The sequence below is a fragment of the Lontra canadensis genome, unplaced genomic scaffold, assembly GCF_010015895.1.
Source record: "Lontra canadensis isolate GAN:19392208 unplaced genomic scaffold, GSC_riverotter_1.0 scaffold68, whole genome shotgun sequence".
Lineage (NCBI taxonomy): Eukaryota > Metazoa > Chordata > Mammalia > Carnivora > Mustelidae > Lontra > Lontra canadensis.
Genome location: NW_022631062.1, coordinates 1,211,957 through 1,224,215, shown reverse-complemented (window position 1 = coordinate 1,224,215; position 12,259 = coordinate 1,211,957).

Below are 12,259 nucleotides of genomic sequence, written 5' to 3'. Positions count from 1 at the left end.
TCTGCCTGCCTCTCTGCCTACTTGTGATCTCTGTCTGTCAAATAAATAAATAAAAGCTTAAAAAAAGAAAAAAGTACAGATGCTCAATTCCAACTTTCCAGAGATCGTTATTCAGTTGGTTTGAAATGGGACCTCGGCATTAGGATGTTTTAAAAGCTTCCTAAGTGATTCGAATGTGCAACCAGAGTTGAGAACTGCTGCTTTAGACTCCTTGTAATCCCTTAATCAAGTGATCAATCAACAATAGTTCTTAAATGCCGTAAGGGATTCACAATTTGAAAGAACTGGGAGGTGAATTATTTCACAAAATTTTTTTGGAAGCCAGAAATATCATATCCTCATTTATCTTTCATAAGTTCAGATTTCCATACATTAATTTTTAAAAAGTAGGAAGCAAGTGTATATATACAAATAGGGCTCTTATGCATTTGTGGGTTTTGAAGTAACGGGATCTATCACAAGACACTGGTGTCTTATTCATCTTTGTGTGTCTGGCATGCAGTGACAGTTGAAAAATATTTGTTGATGGAATAAACAAACACGTGAATGAAGAAAGAAAGGAAGCAGTTACCATAGAAATCTTAACCATCATTCAATTGAGATTGTGCCCAGGCTTAAGTGACAACTACTATATGGCCACCATTGAAAATTTGTCATGGATAGAATAGCCTTGACTTCTGTACATAGATTAATTTCTTTCAGGATACCAGTGAAAGCGAGTGACAGGACACCCGTATGACAGTGCAAGACCCAAGGGCCATTTCATTTCCTGAGGCCACACTTGTAAAATTCTCACTATTTTTATTTACAGTCTCACATGTAGAGCCCTCAAAAACCCAATAGTGTTTTGGACCGTGTTGTACTTTCCTGGCAAAGTGTTTATGGTAACCCTCGTGGCATTAGCAAGGGAAAGGAGGAGATGGAAACATTAAGACGGTACTACTGTTTCCCCGTGGCTTCTTGGACTGTTGCAGGTGCTAAGACTGATGCCTTGGGTAAAATGGGGAATAGTGGCTGTGACTGCAGTGGGGATGGCACCTGGATGTCATTATTAAGAAATGAGCGTGGCTGAAGCGTCATGGTTCCAGGCTTACACTGAGTGCCTCAATTACCAACAAGATCCCCTCTTTTAGAAACCCTCAGCTATCCAGCCCTGCTTTTTGAATAACAAGACCTTCAAGTATTTTCGGTAGTTAAGATATTTTAAAATTCAAGTAAAAAGTGGAAAGAAACCATTATAACTTCCTAATGTATTTTCCCCATTAAAATGATTCTGTAGGCATTATCAGACCATAGAACAGCTGCCAAATAAGATGCCAGTTTCTGTGAATATTGTCTGTTTTACATACATGTATATTTGCCCAGCTAAGCAAGTGGTCCAAGAGACATTTTTTATTCTGTGGATTTCCAGACCTCTGGTCTCTTAACCAGTCCTGACATGAGCTACAAAGTTTCAGATGTATAACTTCCCACTTGCTGCTCATCTGTTCCCAGCCTCCATTTAACAATGGAACCACCTGGGGAGCTAGAAAATCTCTGGTGATGAGGTCCCATCCACCGAGGACTGACTTAACTCGTCCAGGGGGTCTGCTGGTAACTTCCGCAGATAATTTTAATGTGTAGCCAAGGCTGAGAACTTTTAAGTTATGTCCTGTGCCAATAACCCGCTTTTCTAATTCAAACCATTTTGTTTCCCCTCCCCCTCACCTTATTTCAAAGGTCTTCCTGAGACTGGGACCTTGCCTTTTCTGGAGACCAGAGAACTATCTTTGAGTGGTCTTATAGCTGGGCTGTTGGCTTGCTTGTTGACCTTTGTTCTATCTGCTTACAATCTGAGCTTGGGCTGTTTGTGGAATCTTCGCTAGCCTTCCTGTTAAAATGCACTCCATGCCGGGCTGCTAAGTGCCTCATGCTTGGCTGGGTGCCATTTATTTATTTTGCCCATTATCAGCACACACAGGCTTTCACACTCTGCCTCTCAGCCCCTGCCTACCTTCCCAGCACCTTTTGTGCCCCAGATGACAGATCTCATTTATTCTGAGCGTCTGCCTTTCTCAGCCTATCTCATTACGTTGCAGTTTCCTGGGCTGTATCTGATTGTGTCCAAAGATACGAAAGAAAAACCATAAATAATTTACATAAGCCAATATATTTAATATAAAAATACTTCTGCTCAAGGAACTCAGGTGTGTGTAAATGATGTCAGAATTCTTAAGTCTCTTCAAGTCACACGGTTTGAAAAGAAAGTAAAAGTTTTCCTCAAGTTCTCAAAAAGAGGAAAGGGAATTCACTAGAAAGAAACAAGATTCAGTTCTAAACCAAAGCAATTAGAAATCTTATAAAGAAACTTATTTTATCGATGTCTTTCTTTTCCTTACTCTCCATTCCTGTAGCAGAGACAAGGATATCTATCTATTCAACAAACTGTTGTATTTTCCTCTTCCCGGGCAGACAGGAAGACTCATTTCCCTGGCTTCCTCAAAGCTGAGACCTCAAAACTGGATTCTGTCCACTGGGTTGTTGGTAGAAGCTATCTAAGCCATTCCCAAACCGTGTCCTTAAAGGCAACCACCCAATTGTTCAGTCTTCTCTTCTCCTGCTTCTGTACCCTTGGAGGCCAGATGCAACTCCAAGATGGTGGGATCTCCCCCATGATGTGTCCCTAAATGAGATGACAAGACCCTCTTTGGCCAACCATGTTGGATTTTTAATGAGAGAGAAATATACCTTGGTTAAGCCACTGAGTGTTTTAGTTACCATACAATAGCTTGTGTATCCAATTAATACATTTCATTTCTATTTTTTCCTTGTATTTTGCTTCAAGATATAATTGAGAGAACAACACAAAGTTTGTTGTAGAACCACCTGTTGAAGACAAATGATCAAAATCTTTTACCATGGCAGAGCAATAATAATAATCTATGAAATAGCCCCATTACCATAGTAATTTATTTTACTTATTTATAATATCTCTATAGGAAATGAGTAATTGACCTATTTTATGCCATATATACACATAGCAAAGTCTTTTTTTACTACAAAAGCTATTTTTATTAAAGAAACACATAATTTAAAAAACTAATTCAAAATAAATTACACACACACACACACACACACTTATATAACATATATATGCACAAACTGAGATTTTCTTAGACATGTATCCAAGAAAAACAAACTACCTCAGAACAAATGGTGTGTACAACTAAGAAATAGTTAGTTGGCCACTGAAATAAACTAATGACTCTAAGAAGATTTCTAGCAAATTTTATTAAATATATTTAATAATATAAGTAGAGTTTTGCTTGTGGCTTTTTTTTTTAATTTAAATTTTTTATTTTTTTTAATAAACATATAATGTATTATTAGCCCCAGGGTACAGGTCTGTGAATCACCAGGTTTACACATTTCACAGCACTCACCATAGCACATACCCTCCCCAATGTCCATAACCCCATCACCCTCTCCCGACCCTCCTCCCCGCCACAACCCTCAGTTTGTTTAGTGAGATTAAGAGTCTCTTATGGTTTGTCTCCCTCCTGATCCCATCTTGTTTCATTTATTCTTTTCTACCCCCAACACCCCGCCCCGCACATTGCATCTCTACTTCCTCATATCAGGGAGATCATGTGATAGTTGTCTTTCTCTGATTAACTTATTTCGCTAAGCATAATACCCTCTAGTTCCATCCACCTCGTTGCAAATACACATAGCAAAGTCTTAACAAATACAAATTCACACAGAACAGAGATATAACTACTTGATGTATGTTTCCATACATCCATAGTATTGTGAGGCCCCAGATGGAAGTTGCCAGAAGGTTAATCACACCTTTCTCCTTGAAGCTTTCTTTTACTTGGTTTCTAAGACAACCACATACTTCTGGTTTTCCTCCAATCTCAACATCTATTCATTGTCTCTTTTACTGGTTTCTTCTTGTCTCCTTGACTGCTGAATGTTTTGCTTCCCTAGACCTCGGTCCTTGGATTTGTTCTTCTTCTATATAAAATCCTCACTTAATCTCCTAGATTATTTCCATGGCTATAAATATTATACATATATCGATGTATAATATTTACATGATTTCTGTAATCATGTATATGATATTATGTATATTATATTTCTATAGTATTTCATGATTTCTCCTGGAAACCTACTCCTCCTACAAGTTTTTCTTGTTTCAATAATAGGGAATTCATTTTTCCAGGTGCTCAGACTAAAATTTGGGAAGTCATCTTTGACTTCTCTCTCATCTCACACATTTCCAGTCTGACTGTAGAGAGAGGAGCTTCCCTGACCATTGATGGCAGAACCAGTTGCCCTCTGTCAACAAAAACAGAGTCCCACTACTTATTTCACCATTGTTCTCAATATATTCTCTGTTCAGATTGTTGCCTTCCTGCTGTATTACCATAATGTATTCTCAACACAGAAGCTAGAGTAGTCTTGTTAAAATATAAGTCAAGTCATGTTATTCCCTCATTAGAATCCTTCCACTGGCGTCCTACCACTTTCATAATAAAAGCCCAAGTCTTTGTGATGGCATACAAAGTGTTTTACGTTGAATCTTACATTGCCTCTCTGACAGTCTCTCCCATAGCTCTCCCCCTGGAATCAACTCAGCCAGGTTGGTCTCCTTCCCATTCCTTAAACAAACCAGGCATCTTCCCAACTCAAGGCCTTGGAAGGGAAGACTTGCTATTGTTCTGCCTGGAACACTTCCACCCCCAGGATAATCCCCTGCCTTCTCCCTCAGCTCCTTTGGGAGTTTGTTGACATGTTACTTTCACAGGGGAGTTTTTCCTGACCAGCCTACTAAAAAATGTATCCCCCAACCCAGCCCTCTTTATCTTCCTTTCATTCTTTAAATTTCTCCATATCACTATCCACCATCAGACACTTACATTTGTACTGACTTGTTTATTTCCACTAAAATATAAACTCTATGATTAAGAGTTTTGTATATCTTACATTCTACTATCTCACCAGCTCCTAGAATAGTGCCTGGCTTGACTTAAGTGATAAATAATTGCCAAATGAATAAATAAATAAGGGAAGGAAGAAATGAAGAAATGGATTTTGCTCCAGGGTTTAAGTGGCACTGGCCTTAAACCATTTCAGAAAGATGCTTAAAATATCATCACAGGGTCATCACTCCTCCAGTGGATTCCAATTAAATCCCATTACTAACAGGAAATATATGCTGATGTTACAGCTCTCATTGTGTGCGAGTTATTTATATCTGCTGGGCTGAGGTTTTAAGAGATTTCTAGTCTTTGCTCAAAGAACATGGATAAACTGATTAAAATGCTTCATATGATTCTATTATCCAGGGTCTAGTAAAAAGAAATCCAGAAATCATACTAGGTACTTCGACTGAAGAAACTTAATGTAGGGAACTGGTCACACAGTACTGGAGGTTAGAAAAGATGAAAGGGCACACGGAGCTCATCTAGTGATTGTAACTGAAGGGGGAGATGCTAACTCCTGGGGTTGTGAGGATACAATAAAGAAATAGAGATCATCAGAATTAAGAAGTTTGGAAAACATCATATTACCCAGAAATTCCACTTTGAGATATACACCCAAGAGAAATGGAGGCATAGGTCTAAACAAAACTTGTACATAAATGTTCACAGTATAAGTCTTCACAAAAGCAAAAAAATGGAAGCAACCCAAATGTCTACTGATTGATGAACAGCTGAACAAAAATACTATTTCGTCCTAAGGAATGAAGTACAGGCTACAGCATGAATGAACTCTAAAAAAATTACGCTAAGTGAAGGAAACCAGTCACAAAAGGCGTAAATTGTATGAATTCATTTACATGAAATGCCCCAAATAGGCAAATTCATAGACATGGTAAGTAGATTAATGGTTGCTTCGGGCAGGAGAGGGGTGGCAAGTGACTCCCAATAGATAATGGGTTTCTTCTCGGGATGGCGAAAATGTTCTAAAATCAGATTGTGTTGATGGTGGCCCAGCTCTGTGAATACACTAAAAAACACTGAAAAGCATATTTTAAGTGGACACATCGAATGGTACGTGAATGGTATCCCCATAAAGCTGTTAAAGAAAAAGCCTGGGAGAGAGGCTCTGTGGGTCTCAGGCTCCAACCCTTGACGAAGGGCCCAGCTGGCCTGCTTCTGGTACATCTGAGGTAACATGATAAAGCTGGCTTGGGGACAGAAATGAAAGTTGGAGGCTGGAACCAATCGCATTGCTGTGATAAAGGTCTGTTGTTACTGACATGACACAGAAAGAGCGAGGAGAAGGTAGTCTTTTTTTTTTTTTTTCCTCCTCTAGCCTTTTAATCTCAGTCTAGCTCCCCCTACACTCTGAACTTCACAGGAAACTGGCGGGCAAAAGAGAAACATAGTTTGCTGAGGTCCAGTCCCAAAGCAGTGTAGAGGAGGGCGCGCTGGAGCTATCAACGGCCCAATAACTGAGAGAATCCAGATCTGTGATATCACAGGATTTTTACATGCTCTTGCACGTATATTCTAAATTCTATTAAACTAAAGTAACAAATTTATTATTGGCCTAACAATATATTACTATCCTTTGCATGAACAAAGATGCTCTCATAGTCTCCTTCAAAAAGGGGAAAGACTAAGTCCCAATTATCACGGGAGTCTTCTGGGGTTGACAGTCACTATTCCTCTTTCTGGATAATTTTATCCCTCTTTGAGTTTAGTCACAATCACACTTGAGTATTCTGGAAGCTAAAGGCTAAAGTATGACAATTTCTGCAATTTCTGAGTCTAAAATTACTTCAAAGTAAAAGAAAGACAAAGTTTTGACGTTAACTATCATGAACGATACTTACACAAAATACAGAGGGAAAAGGAGAAGAAAGGACAAAAGGAATTGGTGTTATATAGACACAAATATGTGCATACACACATGCAAACACATACACAGTCAGAGGCAAGGAAGAAAATATAAATGAAGACTTCATTTCTATTACCAAAGACCTATAACTGCTTGCAAATGATATCTGTAACTGCTGTCTTCCAATAGCCATTCCATGTTCCTTTTTTCCTGGGCCAGCCAGTTGGTATTCCATTCTTTTACCAGGTTGGGTGGTTCTGCCTTCCCCGCCCCCGCCGGGGGCCAAGATAGGGAGGTTATTGTTACCATTAGCTTTTACTTTTGGACATAGAAAGTACCAGAAGGATTCACAAAGACTCCCTTGGATTCCAGACATAATCTACTCTAACTCCATTGAGTAGGAGCAACTCAGTCCCCTCCTTGGTAATCCAGATCAACTGTCTCAACCCGGACAGGTCTTTACCCTTTTTTGCCTTTGGATTCAGGGGTTCCAGGAGTACAAAATAGCCAGTGTTAGTCTCAACTGCCAATTTAATGAAATCAGGGTCGTGTCCCCTACTCGGAACTAAATCCTCCAACCCAGTATAAATCGAGTAAAGGGCTCTAAATCAAACATTTTGTGAGTGGGATATTATGTGTAATGGTTAGAGGAGTCATTCCGACTTCCATCCCTTGATTCTTGGGCCGTTATTTCTAGCCTGTGGGAGTTCAACATTGATATGTTGTTGCTGATTCAAAGCATATGTTACCTCCTGTGAGATAGTTCCCAATCTTTTTTGTTTTACTTCTCTCTCAACTGGTCATAACTAAAACTTTAGTCAGGCTTTCCTTTCTTTCATTAGACCAGCTGCTTCTAGGTGATGAAGTATGTGGTTAGAGCAGTGAATTCCATGGGCATGCAGTCATCGCCACACTTTTTTCTCTGTGCCCTGAGCTTTTGGTAGAAGCAATGATTTGTGGGCCATCATGATGGCGAATAAAGCATTCCATGTGTGCACAGATGGTGGTGCTGGCAGAAGTATTGGCAAGGAAGGCAAATCGATATCTAGAAAACATGTTACTCAAGCGAAGAGAGCACACTACTCCATGGGTGGACAGAAGGGATCCAGTGTAATTAACCTGCCACCAGGTGGCTGGTGTGTCCCCTGGGAGAATGTTGCCATACTGGAGACTTAGCATTGGTTTCTGCTATTAGTAACATAATTTAGGCTTTAGTTTTAAATTTAGAATTTAGTTTAGGCACTCAGCAGTGGCAGTTGCTAGATCGGCTGGATCAGGAAAGCTAGCTTTTTTTCTTTTCCTTAAATTTAAACTCAATTAGCCAACATATAGTACATCGTTGGCTTCAGATGTAGCATTCAATAATTTATCACTTGCATCTAACACCCAGTGCTCATCACATCACATGCCCTCCTTAATGCCCATCACCCAATTACCCCGTTCCACCCCCCTCCCAACCTCCCCTCCCGCAATCCTCAGGTTGTTTCCCAGAGTTAAGAGTCTCCCATGGTTGGGAAACTGTGCTCCATACCTAGGGCCACTATGATTATTATATGCTCAAGCCACTTTCTCAGATGGAAAGCCCAACGGGAAGTCACTGCAAAAGTGGCTGAGTTAACTGACTCTTGCCACATTGCCTTGATTTAGCTCCAAGCCTTGCTCCCAAATGAGTTCAAAAATGGCGCTTTCGGATTATATTGCAATGGAATAGCCCAAGAGCCCAAGAGTGCTTACAGAAGAGAAACAGCTGCCAAACTGGCCAGAGACGGGCCATCTTCCTTTCTAAATTTATAGCAGTCTGATCTTTTGCCTCACGGAGCAGGGGATGAGCCAACCACATATTCTCTTCCCCAAGTTAAACAACAGTGACAGCTAGGACAGCTGCAGCAGCAGCAAGAAGACCTAAAATGCATGGTGTGTTCACTGTGTACCGGCCGCTACGCTAGATATTTTCCATGCATTATCTCGTCTTGCTTTTCTTCCGGGGTTCAACTTTGTGGTTCTTCTTTCATATTCAGTCATCCAATGGGAGGAGATCGAAGGGTTAACCCTTTAAATGGTACTGCAGGGATATTCACACAATACAGGCATTCATTACCCAAATGCTAAGTTCTCCTGTGGGTGGGCATGCAACCGGGTGCAGCCACTGTGGAGAATAGTACAAAAAATAGTACAAAAAGTTAAAACTAGATCTACCCTATGATCCAGGAATTGTGCTACGGAGTATTTACCCCCAAAAAACAAAAACACTAATTCAAGGGGACACGCACCCCATATGTTTATAGCACCATTATTTACAATGGTCAACTTACGGAAGCAATTCAGGTGTCCCTCTATAGATGATTGGATAAAGAAGGTGTGGGGTATACATACAATGGGCAATGATTCCGTTCCATTCTATTCCATAAAAAAGAATGAAATCTTGGGACTCCTGGGTAGCTCAGTTGATTAAGTGTCTGCTTTCAGCTCAGGTCATGATCTCGGGGTCCTGGGATTGAGCCCCACATTGGGCTTTCTGCTCTGCAAAGAGCCTGCTTCCCCACCTCTCTCTGCTTGCCTCTCTGCCTACTTGTGGTTTCTCTCTCTCTGTGTCAAATAAATAAAATCTTAAAAAAAATAGAACAAAATCTTGACATCTACGAACACATGGATGGAGCTACAGAGTATAATGCTAAGTGATATCAGTCTTCCTAAGTGGAACTTAAGAAACAAAACAAATGAACAAAGGAAAAGAAAGAGAGAGAGGCAGAGAGAGAAGTCAAGAAAGAGACTATTGAGAATGCACTAATGGTTATGGAGAGGGTGGGGAGATGGGTGAAACAGGTGATGGGGACTAAGGAAGACACTTGTTGTGATGAGTGCTGGGTAAAGTATGGAAGTGTTGAATCACTGTATTGTACACCTGAATCTAATATAACACTGTATGTTAACTATACTGTAATTAAAATGAAAAAAAAAACCCCAAAATGTTAAGTGCTATGTAGGTGTTATGCTTTTAGTGTTCTCCTTGCCTGGGAGACAAGCTATCTGAAGATAGAAATCAATCATTGACTTTCAGACAAATCAGTTTGCTGCAAGCATTGTCTACATATAACTCAGGGGAAAAGCAATATCTCACAGTTTGCAATTTAGGAAATTATTTTGCACTTGTCTTTTGGCTTCTAGATTACCATAAACCAAAAGAAAATAACCTCACAAATGTTGCAACAGAAAGCTCAGAGGCACTGTGATTTGTTGTTAAGATGGAGAAATTTTCCACGAATTTTGGTAACTAAATATTTGGCTCTCTGAATCAATAACAAAACACAATTTCAGAATGTTTGACTTGACAGATCTCTTCCTGGAGAAAAACTCTAGAAGAGTAGCAACTCACACGGACCTGTGCTCGGGTTTGCTGTTAACGGTTTCCCATGTTAAAGAGATGGTCATCCAGTGTTGGGGAAAGCCCTGGCTTTGGAGTCAAACAGATCTTTTATGACTTTGGGGGAACTATAGAATTTTGAAGGACTCAGGAAAATGAAGATAGCGAGAAGATAATGGGAAGAACAAAGGCAGTGTGTCCCATACACAGTTGATGTTGTATAATAGTATTTACACTCTCCTTCTGTAACATTGAAGTGGCCTTTCCAAGAGATCAAGGTGAACATCACTGAGTAATAAGACATATCAACATCATGAAGCCCTTGATATGATATCCTCTTGCCAAAAACACATAGCTTTACTCCAACTGCAAGAAATATCAGAGAAGCCCAAAGGACGGATATGCTTCAGAATATCTCATCACTACTTTTCAAAAGTTTCAAGGTCACAAAAGGCAAGGAAAAACTAAGAAACTGTTACAGATTGGAGGTAGACCAAGGGGAAGTAATAACTACGTACAAAGTTGGATCTTGGCTAAGATCCTGAAATAGAGTAAGTACATTAGGGTAATGACTGGTACAGCTTGAAGAAGTTCTGCAGTTTGGCTAATTTCCTGTTCTCCAGAATTGTGTTATAGTTGGATGTCAACACTAGGCAGAGAGGGCAAGGGATACCAGGAGACTCTGTATTATTTCTGAACCTTTATGTAAGTCTAAAATTAGTTTAGAGTATGGGGCACCTGGGTGGCTCAGTGGGTTAAGGCCTCTGCCTAAGGCTCAGGTCATTGATCTCAGGTCCTGGGATTGAGCCCCACATTGGGATCTCTGCTCAGTTGGGAGCCTGCTTTCTCCTCTCTCTCTGCCTGCCTCTCTGCCTACTTGGGATCTCTGTCTGTCAAATAAATAAATAAATAATTAAAATCTAAAAAAAAATAAAATTAGTTTAGAGTAAAAGAACATAGATCCAATAATTTGTTGGCATTAAATAAATACATGTATGGCTTGTGTTAATTGTTTTATATTAGTTCCCCAAATTGTGAAGAAGTATCTTTTTTTTTTAAGATGTTTGTATTTATTTGGCAGAGAGAGAGAGAGAGAGCAAGCAAGCACAAGCAGGGGGAGGGGCAAAGGGAGAGGGAGAAGCAGCTCCTCACAGTGGGGAGCTCAAAGCAGGTTGGGGCTTGATCCCAAGACCCCAGGATCACCACCAGAGCCCAAGACAGTTGGCCAGCTAACTGAGCCCCGCCAGGCGCCCTGTGAAGAAGTTTAAAAAACAAGCTTTCTTCTTCTCCAAGGACTAAATGCATGTTCTCTTTCACACCCTTGCATACACATATATACAGACACACATACGTTTGCAGGACAATTTGGAAACATATTTCAAATCCTTTAAAATATGCATACATTCTGACTCTGCTATCCCACATCTAGAAATTCATCCCAAAGAGATCATACTATTCTTTTATAATAGGTGCTCAAAAAACATTAGTTAAATAATTGAATGGATTCAAGTATATAAATGAAGATGTCTTTCACAGGGTTGTCTATCACAATAGAAAGAAGGAACAGTTTCAATCTATGTCAAGAAGGAATTGATTAAATAATGGTAGCCTCCATACAATGGAATAGCTTTTAATTTTTAGAGATGTTGATGCAGAGATTTACTGATATGGGAAGATGCTTAGAATGTATCACTAATTGAAAAAAATTGAGGTTACAAAATACTCTCCATTTTGTTAAGAAAAATATGCTTTATATATAGAAAAGTATATGTATCCAAGTGTTTTCAGTGATTGTCTCTGGGTGATGGCTTTCTGCTTGTGTAACTGGGTTAAGATGAAAGTTTCAGGCCAGACGAGAAATTTGCAACAGAAATTATAATAGATATGAAAGTGCCAAAGAAGGCAGCGCAAGCATCACAAATGTGATTTTAAAGGAAACGAGTCCATCTTGTTCTAGGGCTTGTTCTAGGACTCCTGGACCCCCTCAGCCATGTCAAGGCTTTTATAAAAAGGCATCAGAGACAGGACTTAGTAAAGGAGATTGCAGAAGAAATTTCTCTGTAG